General features: G+C 43.2%; 1 protein-coding gene across 6 annotated transcripts in view; it reads left to right on the plus strand.

The window, feature by feature from the left end:
• The first annotated feature begins 1522 nt into the window (after positions 1–1522).
• Positions 1523–18686, plus strand: part of ITCH (itchy E3 ubiquitin protein ligase) — a 130001-nt gene continuing 112837 nt past the window's right edge. For 3 of the 6 annotated variants that reach the window (XM_059705913.1, XM_059705917.1, XM_059705918.1), the window contains exons 1-2: positions 1523–1632; positions 6139–6222. The gene's annotated coding sequence lies outside the window, so the exon portion shown is untranslated. Of the gene's footprint in view, positions 1633–6138; positions 6223–14428; positions 14454–18686 lie in introns of those variants that run through there. The other 3 variants (XM_059705914.1, XM_059705916.1, XM_059705915.1) reach the window with 3 other exon arrangements.

Genomic DNA, 18686 nt, shown 5'->3' on the forward strand with positions numbered 1-18686 from the left:
ACGAAAGTCATTTTATGGTTGGGTCACAACATGAGGAACTGTATTTAAAGGGCCAGAAGGTTGAGAACCACTGTTCTAGGGGGACCTACTGAATGGGAAATTATGGGTGGAGCCCAGCAATCTAAGCTTTAATAAAATCCTCTAGGTAATTCTGATGGGCACTAAAGTTTGAAAACCACTGCCCAAGAGAATCGAATGTGATAGAGGTCCAGGAATCTCTTTTTAAAATATGGTTTTAATTGATTTTTAAAGAAAGAGTGGAAAGGAGAGGGATAGAGAGATAGAAACATTGATGAGAGAGAAACATCAACATCGATTGGCTGCCTCCTGCATGTCCCCTACTGGGGATCAAGCACTAAACCCGGGCATGTGCCCTGACTGGGAATCGAACCAGTGACCCCTTGGTTCATAGGTCCACGCTCAATCACTGAGCCAAGAATCTGTATCTTTAACAAGCGCTCCTAAAGACACATTTCAGGAAACATTGACATGGAGGATTTTAAAGTACTTTGAAAAGTGTGAGTGTCTTTCCAGATGGAGGAAACATGCTAAACAACAATAACAAAGGTCACTAATTGCTAAGCATTTAGCTGTGTCTCTGAGTCTACTTGCACAGCCTATTCATTTTCAGAAAGAACCCATGAAGAAAGTTGAGGATGGACTCTAAAGCCAGACTACCTGATTTATGCATCTGTAAACTGAGGATAATGAAGGTACTTCCCTCCTAGGTTTGTTGTGAGAATTGAAGAAGCTTATTGATCAGCTCTTAGAACACCTTCCAGGTTGGCACCACTTATGGGTAAGCTATTTTTATCATGCCTAAGCAGACCATGATAAAGGTGGATTTGAAGCCAATCAATATTAACTCCGGAGTGTACTTTTGTAAGGACTAAGCTATAATCTAGTGGTTCTTCAAATCTAATCCACCACCAGAGCACACCAGAGAGCTTGTTAGAAAAGCAAATTACTGCCTGGCCAGTGCGGCCCAGTGGTTGAACCTTGACCTATGAGCCAGGAGGTCATGGTTGGATTCCCGTCCAGGGCACATGCTCTGGTTTTGGGTTTGATCTCCAACAGGGGGCGTGCAGGAGGCAGCCAATCAATGATTCTCTCTCATCATTGTTGTTTCTATTTCTCTCTCCCTACCCCTTCCTCTCTGAAATAAATTTAAAAAAATATATATATTTTTTTAAAGAAGAAATGAAAATTATTGCATCCCAAATCTGAATTAGAAGCTCTGGGGGTGGGGCCCAGATGGCTAAGATTTAAGTCGTTCAGGTGATTCTGATTTACACTACAGTTTGGGTATCATAGCTGCAGTCCGTAGAGGTCCTGGTGTGTATGTGTGTGAGGGGGTGTTAAAGAATAAAAGCCTAGAGGTGCTGGAAGCAGTCCAAGAATCCCTCTCTCCTGGGGGCGAGAAAACCGAACCAGTGGCGCTCACCAGTCCCTGCCAGTGCAGGCAGGGTGCTGGCTCGCGCAGGGCCTTCTGGGGATTGTAGTGCAGACCGCTCCCGAGCCGGAGGCGCCTGCGCAGTGGCCGCCAACTCGCTCTAGTTGCTGTGGTCCGGACTCGGGACCGGCTGCCATCTTAGTCCAGGGACTGAAGAGTCGCCGCCGCCCCGAGTCCCGGTAAACACCAGCTGGCGGGTTGGGGGCAGTTGTGGGGGAGAAGGGAGATGAATGTCCGAGGAGAACGAGGGGTGGAGGAGTGTGACGCGTAAGCCAGGACCCAGAGCCGCGACTGCTCCCTCTCCCCTCGGAGCCGGTGCCTGTGGGGGCGCGGGGAGCTCGGGCTAGTGGCTGCGGCCGGATGGGGGGTGGGACGGCCCCGATGCGCTCAAGGGCCACTTTCGGGGTGAGGCGCCCGGAGCGTCTCGCCTCGCGGGCGCCAAGTTATGGGAAGCCTGGGCCGCGGCGAGAACCGTCAGGGTCCGGCCCCGCGCCCCTCAGCCCTGCCCGGGGCCACCTTCTCGCGGCCCGGCCTTTGCGCGGGGCCCGGCGGCAGCGGCCAGCGCGGGCGACGTGGCCCTTTAAGGGGCGGTGGCTGGGCCCACCTGCCACCCGGCTGGCCTTCCCGAGACTTTCTGGAGCCCCCAGTCGCGAGGGGGGCCCAGCCCAGCGGCTGCTTCCCCTTCTCTCTCTCCCTCGCCTCCCTCCATTGTCCCTCGGCGTGGTGGTCCCGGCCGGGCGCCTCCTCGGTGCCGGCTGCTGCCGCGGCCCCGCCGGCGCTAAGTTTTGCAGACGTGGAACTGTCACTGTCCTCCCTCCTGAGAGTGAGTGCCCTTGTCTTCGGCAGAGAAAAGAAAAAAAGGCGTGAGCGTCTTCTGAGGGTCGAAACACGATGAGTTCATGACTGGGTGAGGGACTCAGATGTTCAGACTGGGTTCCGAGCCGCGATTTAGAGAGAGAGAGACACACGGGGTCTGCGTCCCGAGGGTGAGCCTGAGATGAGAGATGTAACCGGGGGCACTTGCCTGCCACCCGACAGTCATGCTGCCCCGGGAACCACTCAACTTGTTTTCTTGGTTATCTTGTGTCTTAATCTGGTTACATTTTCTGACAGGATTCCACAGTTTCAGTTTACTTTTTTGGGGGGGGAGTGAGGGGTGGGGAAGGAAGAGTGGAAAAATTCCGGAGGCACTGGAGTCAGCTTCCTATCATTATACTTAATTGGGGGGAGGGGTCCCCGTCATTATTCCTAATGCAAATTAGCCTTACGGAAGTATGTACAGGCAGCGTGTATTTCCACCTTGAAATCGGCTAAGGGCTTATTACTCAGCTGAAAGAAAGTTCTCATGGCAGATCCGGTGAGAGAGCCTGCACTGTGTGTACTCATGGCTCTACTCAAGGTACAGTTACTTCATTTTTAAGATTTAGATATGAAGGTGGAAATAAATCCAACGTTTTTGGAACAGTGAATGTTAGTTTTGGGGGTGTGAGTCCAAAAGGAATTCCTTCATCATCGGCATGAGGCAAGTCAACAGGAATATGATATGAAATAAAAAATACAAGTGCAGAATACTTGTGCGGTGTATTCTGGTATAAATCGTTTCTACATTTCTTTAAAAAAAAAATCTTTACACCTACTGGGAGAGACAAACTAGCCTCCAAATTTGACCATTAGGATAATTAGGGGGACTTTTTAAAAGTAGGAATCCCAGGGTCTCATCTCCTGAGATTGATTTAGCACCTCTGGGTTGGACCTGAAGAATTTACTTTTAAAACATGCCCCCGGCACTTCTGATGGTTTTGGGGACCACAGAGGCAAACAATACTGTGGACATACCAAGAAAAGCTCAAAAGGCTTTGACTTAGGAGAGGAAGTGACCAGTCTGTTTGAGGGTTGGCCAGAGAGAGATGCAGGACCTGCCCCTGTACCTAATTTGGGTCTTGGATGATAAGTGGGAGTGTGAAGGGATGGGGAAAAGGAAGAGGGCAGGCAGAGGAAAGACCTTAATGCTGTGTGTGAATGCAGAGGATTGTGGAAGAAAAAAGGTTCAGGGAACAGAGAGTGGGATGGGGAAGGAGAGCATTATGGGATGTGAGGCCAGAAAGGTAAAAGGAGGCAATTATAAAAAGTTCTAAGTATAATGTTTAAAAACTTGTTTTATATTGTTAGCAATAAATATCAGTTTTTAAACAGGTAAGTGATATATGCGGTCATATGTGCTTTAGAAAGATTGCTCTGATAAGTGAAAGAATGGGAGAATGGCTATTGCAGAGGTCTAGGTGAGAAGTGAAAAGACTTGACCTTGGAGAGAGGCTGTGGGGGGATGATCAAGGGATTGGGCTTCGTTCTTTACCAGGGGGTCATGGTTGGATTCCGGTCCAGGGCACATACTCTGGTTTTGGGTTTTATCTCCAATAGGGGCGTGCAGGAGGCAGCCAATCAATGATTCTCTCTCATCATTGTTGTTTCTATTTCTCTCTCCCTACCCCGTCCTCTCTGAAATCAATAAAAAATAATTTTTTTTAAAGAAGAAATGCAAATTATTGGATCCCATCCCAAATCTGATGAATTAGAAGCTCGGGGTGGGGCCCAGATGTCTAAGATTTAAGTCCTTCAGGTCAATATTGTTGACATACTTTTAGATGAGAATATTTTAGGGCCAATCTGGGTAAAGGGCTCCTTTCCTGTCAAAAGAACCCATTAGCAAATCTGAATAATATTGCCAGGCTATATATGTTAATAGTATCAGACTGATTGTTCATTAGCATCTTTCAAAAATTAGAACCAGATGGGGTTCAGTTTGGAGGAGAACTTGGGAGATTAGACTGAAATATATAACTGTCAACATTATTATTATTTTTGTTGTTGATCCTCACCCGAGGATATTTTTCCACTGATTTTTAGAGAGAGGGAAACATCAATCTGAGAGAAACACATCAGTTGGTTGCCTCCTGCATGAGCCCCCACCAGGGCCCAGGCCAGGGAGGAGCCTGCAGCCAAGGTACGTGCTCTTGACTGGAATCGAACCCGGGACCCTCTGGTCTGCAGGCCAACACTCTCCACTGATCCAAACCTGCTAGGGCTAACTGTCAACGTTATTGATGTAAGCCCTTTGAAAGTGTTTTTCTTCCACCCTCATAAACTTGGTATTAAAAATTTAGAGTTGGAAGAGATTGCAGAGATTATCTAGTCCACAGTGGCAAATATATTTTGGTTTATTGGCCAACTCCACTTTGAAGTAGCTTCTAGAAGCAATGTGTTGAAGAGGATTTTGGTCTTTTATGTTCTCTGGGAAAGTGAGTTATGATTGATGGTGATGCCTCCTGTAGACATTAGTTCTCCAGTGAGAGGTATATGTGACAAGTATATACTATTCTTAGTTCTTTCTCTTCGTTTTCTGTTTGTTTTTGAAGAAAGTCCTAAGCAGGTTAAATCATTTACCTAAATAAAACTAGTTAAGAGTTAGGACTAGAACCAAGTTTTGTAGCTCTTAATCGGTTGTTCTCCAAAATGTACCAAGATGGATGTATGCTACTAAAGAGCTTTTAGTATTTGGCCAAAAGGAAAAAAAAGCGTTTTCTAATCTGTGCCTCTTGACTGTTTAGGCAAGAGTTTAACAAGGAACTCTGGCCTAGAAGTAAGTTTTGTTTTCATTTTGGCTTAAGAAGTTTGTGTCTGTACTGATAAGAAATAGTTACCTGTTGTTGTTGTTTTGGGTTGTTACTTCCTTTCTTGTTTCTCATCTCTCAATTTTAGGTTTTGGGGATTGGTTTCCTTTATATGAGTTAAGGCAAAAGTGTATAAAGTGTTGTGTGTTTTTTTCTGTATTTATAGCACCTAGCCAAATTCTGGGCTCATAATAAGCGCTCAGTGAAGATATGTTGATTTTTGTGGCTGTAAATGATACTGGCTTTGAGTCGGTATAAATTAGCAAGGTGGGGAGTGTGGAATTGAATTGCAGGGAGGTTGGCCCTCAGCTAAAAATGCTGGATACAAGCTTCATAAATAGAAGTACGTAGTTAACCAGAAGCTGTTCCTGCCTCTATCTTGCTTCAGTCTAGCAATGCACTGTCCTTGGAAAACTGCTGCCAGCTCAGCTCTTTTGCTTCTTTTCAGAACTGGAAAGATCCTTGGAGTGTTTTCTTTTTCTATCCCTAGGAATCTTCAAATTGCAGGGACTGTCCTTATAATGACTCCAGTAGGTAGAGTATGTGTTTATATGGCTAGTCTCATTTTGCCATGTAGCTATTGTACATGGGGCATTATCCCATACTATGTATGAGGCATTTTCAGCTACTCACCTTCTTATCCTGCCTGCCCCATCAACAATTCTCTATCCAACCTGGCCAGTGTGCTCAGTGCTTGAGCATCAACCCATCAACTAAGTGGTCACCAGTTTGATTCCTGATCAGGACCAATGCCCTGATTATTGGCTCGATCCCCAGTAGGGGGCATGTAGGAGGCAGTCGATAGATGATGTTTCTCTTTCATTGATGTTTCTATCTCTCTATCCCTTTTCCCTTTTTCTCCCTCTCAAAATCAGTAAAACATTTAAAAAGCAAAAAAAAGTTTCTCTGTCCAATGAAACAAAAATATCTTGTACTGTCTGATTCCCAAGGTCATTGCTAATTTGATGCATTTAACCATAGAAGCAATGTGTTAATGGGCCCTTCTTCCCCTCTCAGGTAACATGCATTTAACAGTGGCATTCTGGAGACAACGCCTTAACCCAAGGAATTGACTCCTGACTTGAACGGTGAGAACTTCAGGTATGGTGGCATGCCTGTGAGAGAGGTTGTGGCACAGGAATGGTGCAGAGGGTGAACCTTGGTCATGTAACTGCTGTGGGAGGTATGGAGAGAGAGCACTATTGATGCTGCCTACATCAGTTAGTTGAAGAAATAAGCAGTTTCTACCTAGATCTGGAAACTCAAAGCCTTCTCTGTGAGAATTATCATGTGAGCTACACTGTACTCTTAATATGGGTCCTCTGACTTCTCTGTTTTTCTGGCTTCCTTAGATACATACACACTTTTCCCTTTTGTGCTGCTTTGTAAATGGTTATACTTGTCTAGGCATGTGCATGTATATGGTAAAAAAGTGTAAGAATTAAAAGGAAGGCAACATGTGCAGTGGGAAAAGAATGGAGGACTTGGAAAGAAGAGGTCTGGGTTGTTGTTGTTTTTTTTCAAGCCTCACCCGAGGATATTTTTCCATTGATTTTTAGAGGGAGTGGAAGGAAGAGGCAGACAGAAACATCGATGTGAGAGAAATACATCGATTGGTTGCCTCTCACATGCGCCGACTAGGGCCGGGCTGGGGAGGAGCCTGCACCCAAGGTGTGCACGTCGACGCTCTATCCACTGAGCCAAACCAGCCAGGGCAAGGTCTGAGTTCTTACTTGATTTTTCCACTGACAAACTGACTTTGCAAATTATTTAATCTTGCTGGGACTCAGTTTATATCTATAAAAAAGATTTATTGCTTCTTACCTGCCTCCCTGGCATTGTTGTGAGGATCAAATAAAATAATACATTAAATCTTTAGAAAAAAATGAGTTTATAACTTAAGACATTATCTAGATCTACAAGGTAGAAGAAGTTGGCAGTATTAAAAAGGAAAACATGAGGATAGGACAGATCCACTTTAAAAGATCAGAAGATAGAAAAGGAAGATTATTGGATTAAAATAAAAAGTAGAGCATAGAAAAAGATAAAGCGATAAGAAAATACTGAGTGAGTGAAGTAAAGCAGATGAGTTGGTGGATGAGAAAGCTGAGTAGGAAGGAAGTGGTCCCTTGTATTTGCCTAACCTTTACCTTGCTACTACTTGTCATTATCATTACTAGTTCCCTTCGCATAAATGTTCCATCCATACTTAGACTCTTGTCTCCACTGTAAACATCAATGTTTATTATTCACTCATCTATGTGACCCTTTGTGTTTATTTTTTGTTAACTAATTACCCTATAAATTCTGAGAGATCAAGTACTGTGATTTGCTTATTATGGTGTCCCAGGTCAGTGCTATAATCAAATGTGTACTTAATCTGTTCCTTTTTATAATTATGGAGAGAAAAGAAGGAGATGGTAGGGTGCATTGTGTGAGATACAAGGAAAAGGAATAAGTAAGAGGAAAGTAGATAAACGAGATGATAAAAGGAAGAATTCTTAGGATCTGACAATAAAAAAGAAAGACATGGAAATGAAAAATACATATGTAGAGCAAAAAAGGGGGGAAAGGAGATGGTGTTACCTGCAGTATAGGAACAAGGCAGCTTTCATTTATCTAATGTTAATGTAATACTTTAAAAAAAACATGTTATTCGGGGGGAGGCGAGGGTAGGAAGGAGGGGGTCAATGGGGAGGAAAAGGGGACATCTGTAATACTTTCAACAATAAAGATAAATTAAAAATAAACACAAAAATATGTTCTGGGAAAGATTCTCCATACCAGAATTTAAAAAAATATTTCTAAAAGTATCCACTTCATCCTAAACTCATAAAGTATTTCTTTGTAGAAAGAAAACTGGGCCAGTATTCAGAAGACCTGGTTCTAGCCTTGGATTGCTTGTTACTTAAATTCTGTGATCTTGGGCAATTCACTTAAATCTCTCTGGGTCTCTGTTTCCTCACTTGTGTATTGAAAGTATTGAACATGATCGCTCAGATTCCTTCTAGCTAGCTCACGCTTTGATTATACTTAGTACTTCATGCACTGGCTTACTAATTTTTCAGGGCTTTGTTTGTATCAAAATACAGGACTGTTTCAGAAATATAATAGCACTTCATAATATCCAGTGCTTTATAATTGAGAGGCCATTTTAAGTTCTACTTTAAACATTAAGTTTGTAATGTTCAGCCAGCATTTATTGAGCTCCTATTGTGCTAGACCCCAAGGGACACTTAATATAAAACCCCTGCCTTGACCCATGAACCAAAAACCAAGAGGTCACTGGTTCAATTCCTGGTGTGGCCTGGATTGTGGGCTTGATGATCCCTAGTAGGAGGTTTACAGAGGGCAGCCAATTGATGATGTTTCTTTCTCATCAATGTTTCTATCTTTCAATCCCTCTCTCTCCCTTTCTCTCTATAATCAATCAAAACATTAAAAAAAAACAAAAAAAAAAACAACCTCTGCCTCAAGGATTTTGTGTTCTTGTCAGGGAAACAAACTTGTTCACCAGTAATTATTGTAAAAAGCAAGATGTTATAATAAGGATTGCATTGAATTGCAACTTAAGATAATTAACTTTGGATTTTTTGGTTCAAACATAATTGAATATATGTTAAGTGTTGCTCTGTGCTAGGCATTACAGGGAATCATAATGAAAAAGCATTCCCTGCACTTAAGAAACTTGCAATTTTTTTTCATGTGTGCAAACTGATAACCCTGATAGACTCTACTCCAGGAAAGAGAAGTTTTGTACTGTATCATCAGTTTAAAGTTTTAAACTAAGAATTTATCTGCATGGAACTTACCTCACTCCAGAAATGTCTAATAGCATACTTGCTTTCTGAGAAAATACATTTTATTAGATTCCGCAGCCCTTTCTCTGGCAATTGCAGGGCTTTTTTTTTTTTTAGACCAGGAAAAAAATCCAGAAATGCCGTCTGTATTTAGGTGAACTTTGGTTTGCTTCTTAGTCATTTGTGCAAAGACAGAGTAGACTCTAAAATTTAGTCCTTTGATCCTTTGTTTTAGAGAATCAGTTTAGTTGGTCACAGAAGAAAGGATGCTAGTCCATAAAGGAATCATATTTTAGGGGTTAACAGTGTGTACTAGAATTAGATTGTCTGATTTTGAATTTTGGCAATATGACTTTGACTAAGTTGCTTAACTTCTTTGTTTTTAAATTGAGGTAAAATTTACCATTTTAATCATTTAAAAAATATATAATTCAAATATATATATATATAATTCAATGCTTGGTTCACTATTGATCCTAGTGGGAAGTGTAGACCAAATGTGGTCTGAACATCTTAACTTTTTTCTAAAGAGAAACTGGAAATCCAGATTTTTAAAAAAGATACATATTTTTCATTTTGTTATTTATTTATTTATTTAGGTTAATCCTCACCCGAGGATATTTTCCCATTGATTTTTAGAGAGAATGGAAGAGCGAGGGAGGGACAGAGAGAAACATTGATGTGTCTCACATCAGTTGGTTGCCTCCTGCATGCACCCTGACTAGGGCAGGGGGAACTTGTGACCGAGGTACTGAGGTACATTCCCTTGACTGGAATTTAACCTGGGACCCTTCAGTCTGCGGGCCTACGTTCTGTCCACTGAACCAAACCGGCTAGGGCTGGAAATCCAGATTTTGTGAGAAATCTTTATTTTTAAATGTTGGCAACTTATGAATTCATAATATAAACACTGTGGGCCAAACAAATCACCACTGTGGGCTGAATTTGTCCTGTGGGTTACCTCTTTGCAACCTCTGATCTGGAGCTTGGCGTTTTGCAGCATAACTCATGTTCCCTGCCCTTTGGGAAGAAAGTCCTAACCCACATAAAGATTTAAGCAATACCTCAAAGTAGTCTAGGGCTGAATGAGGGTTATGTGGAATAATTATTAAGACAGAGAGGAAAAGGGAAGCTATTTAAGACTGGGATTCAGAATGGGCAGAGATGCAGAAGCAGGAATGGACTTGATGGTGGGAGTGCAGTGAAGAGATTATTTGGAGTTCATATTAGTTTGAAGAGGTTTAGTGTGGGCCTGGTAATAAGAGAAAGTTTTGAAAAATTAAGAGACCAGCCTTATTGTGGGATAGCCTTAAGTCCTGTTGGCTGACAAAATCAGATGGTATTTTATGGAGATTATTTCATAATATTGAGGTTTATAGTGTTTACTAGAGTTGGTGGGGTCTGGTCTGGAGGCAGGGAGACCAGGCTAGAAGTGGTAATAGGAATAGAAAGGAAGGGACAAATGTTTGTATAAGAGACAAAATCTTTTATTTGGGTCACCCCGTCTGTGACAGTGGGACCCTGCAGTAGATAAAGAGGACCAATTTTGAAAGCCTTTCCCTTTTCATTGTATAAAAACTGGGGTATGTGAGGATAATACTGTGTGTATAGGGATACCCTCTTTTTTCATGTTGTGGATCTTGCTTCATTACTCTCAGTGTCAGCACACTCCTTAATAATGGATCGCATACGTAGTCTTACGATTTCTCAGTTTGAACAAGTAGAATAGAAAGAAAGGAAGTTCTTATGTGCTATACAAATAGTTGAAGGTTAATTAGCAATATAACTAAATATTAATGCTGCCAGTCTCCTTTAGACAAACAATTTTATAAAGTGTTCAGATGAATTAGATACATAGCAGTTTTTATCTACAAATATGAAACTACTTAGGATTTTGTTTTTTTTAATACTAGGATTTGAAAAGGTTATGCTTTTGAAAAATGGAATAATGTGATGATTTAAAGCATAGGATTTGGGTTGCCAGCTCTAGAAATGTAGTATAAACATAGGTACTCTAAGGTCCTATTTCTTTTTCTCTGAAAAATGGGCATAATATCTACTTCCCATGGTTGTCATGAGACTGCACATTAAAATATCATGAATGAAATGATAGCTATTATTATTAATCTTGTTAAAAAGAGAAAATGCCGTAGCTGGTTTAGCTTAGTGGGTAGAGCATCGACCTGTGGACTGAAGGGTCCTGGGTTCAATTTCAGTCAAGGGCATATGCCTGGGTTGTGGGCTCGATCCCCAGTAGGGGGCATGCAGGAGGCAGCTGATCAATGTTTCTCTCTCTTTCTCTCCTGCTCCCTTCCTCTCTGAAATCAATAAAAATGTAAAAAAAGGAAATAAGAAAAGAACAATAAAGTATCAAAGTAGTTCAACTGCTTATTACATTTCTAGTTTTGGTTTTTGGTGATTTCAGTTAACCTCTGATAAGTTTCATTAAGCATTTGTTTATTTATGTATTTATTTAAATATATTTTTATTGATTTCAGAGAGAAAGGGAGGAGGAGAGAGACATAGAAACATCAATATGAGAGAGATTCATTGATCAGCTGCCTCCTGCATGCCCCCTACTGGGAATCGAGCCCACAGCCCCCCTGACTGGGAATCAAACCATAACCTCCTTGTTCATAGGTTGATGCTCAACCACAGAGCCACACCTGCTGGGCATCAGATTGTTATTTTATACATGGAATTTTTGTATCTACCAAGGTTTGGAAGCACTGACAAATGGTTTGGTCATGGGAAAATTGTAGAATTTTGCTGCAGAAACTTGACACAATACTTAATTTATGATTCAGAATGTTTAAAGAAACCGATGAACATTATAGAAAGGTGGAATGTGTTTATTCTGTATAACCTGAGAAAGTGATTTGTAGGATTTTATTTTGACCAGGCTTTTTGATCCGTTTATACTTTCTAATGAAAATCTTCTTGACACAGACATGGAAGTCATTCCTTATTTTTTGGCTAAGATGAAAAATGTAGTAGTGTAGTAAGTAGTCTTTTTAGTAAGTAAATGAAGTAGAGATAGCCTGAGTATTAAGAATACTTGAGATTACTAACATTTTCATCATCCTATCTAATAAAAGAGAAACATGGTAATTAGCATACGACCACTACCCTTCCCATTGGCTAATCAGGGCGATATGCAAATTAACTGCCAGCCAAGATGGTGGCCGGCAGCCAGGCAGCTTGAAACTAACATGAGGCTTGCTTGCTTCAGTGATGGAGGAAACCAACGTTCCCTGCCTGCCTTGCCGGCCTCGGAGCCTGCAGTTTGAAACATTGAAACAAATATAGAAGCTAAACAAAACCCCAGAAACCTGCTTTCAGTGAGCCGGGATCTCAGAGCTGGAGTTATACATTGTTTCGATTATAGAACCCAAACAAACCAGATACCTGCTTTCAGCAGCAGAGGCCTCAGAGCTGGAGCCAGAGCTAAAGCTGGCCCAGAATAAAAAGAAAAAGAAAAAAAGGAGCAGTTGGGAGCTTCAGCCCTCAGCCCCTCATCCAGACTGGCCAGGCACCCCAGTGGGGACCCCCACCCTGAAGGGTGTGTGACCAGCTGCAAACAGCCATCATCCCCTCACCCAGGCTGGCCAGGCACCCCAGTGGGGACCCCCACCCTGATCCAGGACACCCTTCAGGGCAAACCAGCCAGCCCCACCCATGCACCAGGCCTCTATCCTATATAGTAAAAGGGTAATATGCCTCCCGGCACCAGGATCAGCGTGACGGGGCAGCGCCCAAACCCCCTGATCGCTCTGCGGCTCTGTGTGTGACAGGGGGCGGGGCCACAACCTCCCTATCCGCCCTGCTCTGTGCGTGACAGGAGGGAGCTCCCCAACCCCCTGATGGGCCCTGCTCTGTGCGTGACAGGGTAAGGAGCCCGAACCTTCCTGATTGGCCCTGCTCTGTGCGTGACAGGGGGTGGCGCCGCAACCTCCCCATCGACCCTGCCTTGAGTGTGACGGGGCGGTGCCCCAACCCCCCAATCGGCCCTACCCTGAGCATGACTGAGGGTGGCATTGCAACCTCCCAATCCGCCCTGCTCTGCGCATGACAGGGGGCGGCGCCCCAACTCCCCAATCGGCCCTGCTCTGAGCCCGACCAGGGGCTGCACCTAGGGATTGGGCCTGCCCTCTGCCACCCAGGAGCAGGCCTAAGCCAGCAAGGCGTTATCTCCCGAGGGGTCCCAGACTGCGAGAGGGTATAGGCTGGGCTGAGGGACCCCCCCTTCCCCCCGAGTGCACAAATTTTTGTGCACTGGGCCTCTAGTTGAAGAATAAGAGTATTGAAACTGAGCCTCTGAAAAGTATACTAAGTTGTCCCCATCATAGAGATATATCAGTAGGGTCAAATTGATCTAAAACTCAATGGAGAAGCGATTGTTTGTTTGTTTTTTGAAGCAGCACCTATGTCCTGAATATTAAAAGGGATTTTCAAGTGGTTCATCTATAATAATAAAAGCGTAATATGCTAATTAGACTGGACGACCTTCCAGAGGAAGCCAGAGCTGTGAGGGCTGAGGTGGCTGCCGTGGAAGGCGGGGGCTGAGGCAGAGGAGTAGCCACAGCGGCAAGGGGGGGCAAAGGAGGTGGCCGCAGTGGTGGCAGGGGCTGAAGAGGTGGCCGCAGCGGCGGTGGGGGCCGAGGCAGGCAGAGGCAGAGGCCCCCAGCCGTGGCAGTAGCAGGGGCCGAGCCCCTTGTACGAATTTCGTGCATCGGGCCTCTATTTTAACTATAGATCTGCTTTAGAAGTGGGAAGGAAAAAAACATGGGAGAGGGATTAGCTGCATTTGCTTCTGTGGAATGTCAGTAGACAAAGGGAAATCCTAGATTTTTTTTTTCTTGAAAGTTTTGGAGGAAAGATATTTACTATAGGTCTTAATTATAAACTATACTAGAGGCCCGATTAATGAAATTCGTGCAAGAGTAGGCCTTTCTTCACTTGGCTGCCATCACCGGCTTCCCTCTGGTACCAGGGACCCGGGCTTCCCTCCTTCCCTCGCAGCCCCGGCTTTGTCTGGAAGGTCGTCCGGAAGGATGTCTGGTCTAATTATCATATTATGCTTTTATTATTATAGATTCTATGTATATTGAAATGTACAGAATGTAACTACTACTGCTTTTCATTGTTCAGAATATTGCTGACATTTATTTGCGGTCATATTCCCCCTTTGTCTTTGCCCTTGAGGTTTTATAATTTCTTATTCCTTTACTAGAGGCCCGCTGCACGAAATTGTTCTTGGGGGGCGGGGGGTGTCCCTCAGTCTGGCCTGCACCCTCGTGTCCAACTGCCGGTTTAGGCCTGATCCCCACGGGGATCCCTCTCGCAATCCGGGACACTGCATGCACCAGTGACCATACTTTTCTTTTTTTTTCTGTTTTTTCAAAAAATATATTTTATTGATTTTTTACAGAGAGGAAGGGAGAGGGATAGAGAGTCAGAAACATCGATGAGAAGAAACATCAATCAGCTGCTTCCTGCACACCCCCTACTGGGGATGTGCCCACAACCAAGGTATATGCCCTTGACCAGAATCGAACCTGGGACCCTTCAGTCCACAGGCCGACGCTCTATCCACTGAGCCAAACTGGTTAGGGCAGTGACCATACTTTTCATACAGGTGAAAGGCATCTTGCTGTTGTATGGGCAGCTACATTTTTTTGCCCTGATTATAAAAAGTAGTACATAACATGATCCTTCTGAGGCAGTAGAACCATTTTCCCCATTTTATGGGTGGAAAAACTGAAGCAGAGAGAAGTTAAGTAATTGGCTTTGTCACACAGTTATAAGTGTCAGAATCAAGGCTGACCACAAAATGTGCAAGCCAGAGTCCATGCTTGTCATCGCTGTATCATCCTGTTTTTTCATTGTTAGAGTAGCCTTGCCAGGTTTTAATTTTTAATACTAAGAGACTGTTCCCATTATATAGGGTGGGGTCCCTAGGCCTGGCTGATGATCAGGGCTGATCTGTGGGGTGACCAGTGGGCAGGGCGATGGCCACCGCCGGTCACCTCCCTCTTGGGGGGCAGAACCTTCATTACATTTTTCTTCAGTTTTGGATTTTTCTATTCTTCTGTTAACCATTTACTTGATGGGGTAAACATTTATAAAGGATTGAGCTCTTAGGCCAGGAAGAGTCCCTGTGTTACTTAAATTTTACTTTAGAGAAGGAAAATATAAGATCTTATTGAAGAAATTTGATTCTTCTCTTGGGACTTGCTGTTGTTACTGTTTCTCTAAGAAAATACAAGTCAGCCTGAGGTATTCAAACAAGGGGTTACCTTTTGTCATTCTAAGGAGAAGAAAATCTGTTTCATTCATTTCAGTGATTCACTTCTTTTTTTTTAAAAAAATATTTGTATTGATTTTTTACAGAGAAGAAGGGAGAGGGATAGAGGGTTAGAAACATCGATGAGAGAGATCGATCAGCTGCCTCCTGCACGCCCCCCACTGGGGATGTGCCCACAACCAGGAATCGAACCTGGGACCCTTGAGTCCTCAGGCCGACGCTCTATCCGCTGAGGCAAACCAGTTCGGCAGTGATTCACTTCTTAACATGATTTAATGTGTGATGATTTGAAATTTTGAGACTGGTATTTGTTAGGGATTTGTGTTGTTTTTTTAAAAAAATACTTATTTTTTATAGAGAGGAAGGGAGAGGGATAGTTAGAAACACTGATGAGAGAGAAACATTAATTAGCTGCCTCCTGCACACCCCCTACTGGGGATGTGCCCGCAACCAAGGTACATGCACTTGACCTGAATCGAACCTGGGACCCTTGAGTCCGCAGGCCAACGCTCTATCCACTGAGCCAAACTAGTTAGGGCGGGGTTTTTTTGTTTTTACTAAGAGAGAGTTGGAGTGATCCTAAGCTCAACATCCTATATAATAAAACCTAATATGCTAAGTGTTCGATCGGCCGTTCAACCAATCAAAGCGAAATATGCTAATGATATGCTAAGGCCGCTCAATCTCTCACTATGATGTACACTGACCACCAGGGGCCAGATGCTCTGACCAGTAGGTTAGCTTGCTGGTGGGGTCCGGCCAATTGGGACTGAGTGAGATGGGCTGGACATGCACTGGAGCTCTCCTGTGGTCCCTCTCCGGCTGGCCAACCTCCCGCGCCCCTCCCTGGCCCCGATCATGCACCAGTGGGGTCCTTCGGCCTGGCCTGCGCCCTTTCACAATCCAGGACCCCTCAGGTGGTGTTGGAGAGCCAGGTTTGGCCCGATCCCGCAGGCCAGGCTGAGGGTCCCCGCTGGTGCATGAATTCATGCACTGGGCCTCTAGTACTTTAATTATTTTGAAAAGGACTAAACTGAGTAAGTTCAAGTACAGCAATGACGTGTTTTTTGTTTGTTTCACTTTTACCTTTTTTTGGTTCCTTTATGGAATCATGGTTTTAAATAATGAAATTAACACCAAGCATGGCTAGAGATCTCAGTTTTTTGGCCATATCTTCTGTTCTGACCTAGATCAGTCCATTTTGATTGGGTTGTTTGCCTTATTATTATCAAGTTGTAAGAGTATTTTTGTGTGTGTGAATTCAAGATATAAATCCTTTATCGGATATGTGTCTTACAAATATATTTTCCCAGCCTTTTGCTTGTCTTTTCATTTTCTTAACATCTTTTGAAGAGTAGAAGTTCCTAATTTTGACAAGGGTTAATTTCTCAAATTTTGTATGTGTGTGTGTATGGTACTTTTGGTGTCCTGTGTAAGAATTCTTTGCCTAATTGGGCAATCCATCTAAATTTCCTGGATTTCAATTTGTTTACCTATGAGGAGAATAAGGTGTGCGGGGTATTTTGCCTTCTTTGGAACAATATTTTTATTCAGTTCCTTTTCAGATTCAGTCAAAGTAGAGGAGGTAGTTTTGAGATAGAATAAATAGTAAAGTGAAAATCTGCAGACCCAATTTTATTTTTTTGGAGTGTAATTGGCTCCTGCTTTCATAATCCTATGTGTTTCCTAATGGGTAAGTGGTAATTTGTGCCACCTTTCCTACCCCCAGTATTTAGAGCTCTTGGTGTAAGTGATTCTCTCTTTGATTTTTTGTTTTTCTGGTTTTTAATACAGTATCAATAACTGTTTTTTTTTCCCTTCATTTATTTGAAAATATATTTTTATTGATTTCAGAGAGGAAGGGGGAGGTAGAGAGATAGAAACATCAATGATGAGAATCACTGATTGGCTACCGCTTGCACACCCCTACAGGGGATCAAGCCCGCAACCTGGGCATGTGCCCTTGACCAAAATTGAAGCCAGGATCATTAAGTCCGCAGGCCGATGCTCTACCCATTGAGCCAAACTAGCTAGGCTTGTTACTCCTTTTAATAAAAACACATGCATTTGTTTCTAAAGTGTGCATACATGTTACTCAGTAACTAATTATTATTGATATCTTTTTTAAAAAAAATATATTTTATTGATTTTTTTACAGAGAGGAAGGGAGAGGTATAGAGAGTCAGAAACATCGATGAGAGAGAAACATCGATCAGCTGCCTCCTGCACATCTCCTACTGGGAATGTGCCCGCAACCCAGGTACATGCCCTTGACCGGAATCGAACCTGGGACCCTTCAGTCCGCAGGCCGACGCTCTATCCACTGAGCCAAACCGGTTCTGGCAGTATTGATATCTTTTTAAAAAATGTTTTTTATTTTTAGAGAGAAAGGGAGAGAGAAACATTAATGTGAGAGAGAAACATTGATCAGTTGCCCCCTGCTAGCACCAGTAGAGCCTGCAATCCTGGCATGTGCCCTGACTGGGAATTGAACTGGTGACCTTTTGGTGCATGGGACCAACTAAGCCACCACGCAGGTCAGGGTGTTAGTTCTTCATTGTTCAGAAATGATATGAGAAAGGTTTTCTGGAAGGTTGGGGATGGTGGCCACCAGAGTCTTACATTTTGAGAATTCTTTGGTATTGAGAGATGGTCAGAAACAAGAGTTTTTTGGGAGCCAAGAAATTCAACTTTATATATCACTAGAGACCTGGTGCACGAATTCCTGCATGGGTTGGGTCCCTCGGCCTGGCTGGTGATTGGGGATGATCGGGGCCAGCTGGCTGGGGGGGAGGGACTGCAGGAAATAGGCTGGTTGTGGGAAATTAGCTGTAGGAGCATACTGACCACCAGGGGGCAGCTCCTGCATTGAGTGTCTGCCCCCTGGTGGTCAGTGCATCATCATAAGAACCGGTCGTAAAGGTTGCTCAGGCTTTTATGTATGTAGATTAGTTTGTATAATATTACACAAGCGTTGTTTTCAGAAGAGCAGTATTTATAGTAGCACAACAGTATATTTATTGTTGCATGTCAAATCCTTTAAATTCTAGCTGTAACTAGTGAAAGCTGGGAAATAACTTGTAATAGTAGTTAATATTAAAATGTTTGTCAGAAAGCTATTTGGGAGAACAGGGGAAAAATTGACTTCTGGAATACTGGATACAGAGTTCAAACCAACAAATGAATGCTAAAAGTTCAGTTCTGGTGCCAATTTCCTTAAACTTTGTTTTCATAGTATTGAACCTTGAAATTTGTACCTTCCTGTTTTTCTCTTTGAAAAAGATAATCATCTCTTTATGCATATTCTTTAGAATCCATTCTGATAATATTTGGTTGGAAAATGAGAAAGGAGCTTTCAATGACATGTGATGTTTAGAGCCAAGGTGTCACTGTTGTGGGGGAGAGAGGATGGTCCACATCCTACTCCCTGTTAAGATAACTTTTTCCAGTAAATAGGA

This window comes from Myotis daubentonii, chromosome 8, assembly GCF_963259705.1.
Source record: "Myotis daubentonii chromosome 8, mMyoDau2.1, whole genome shotgun sequence".
NCBI classification, from domain to species: domain Eukaryota; kingdom Metazoa; phylum Chordata; class Mammalia; order Chiroptera; family Vespertilionidae; genus Myotis; species Myotis daubentonii.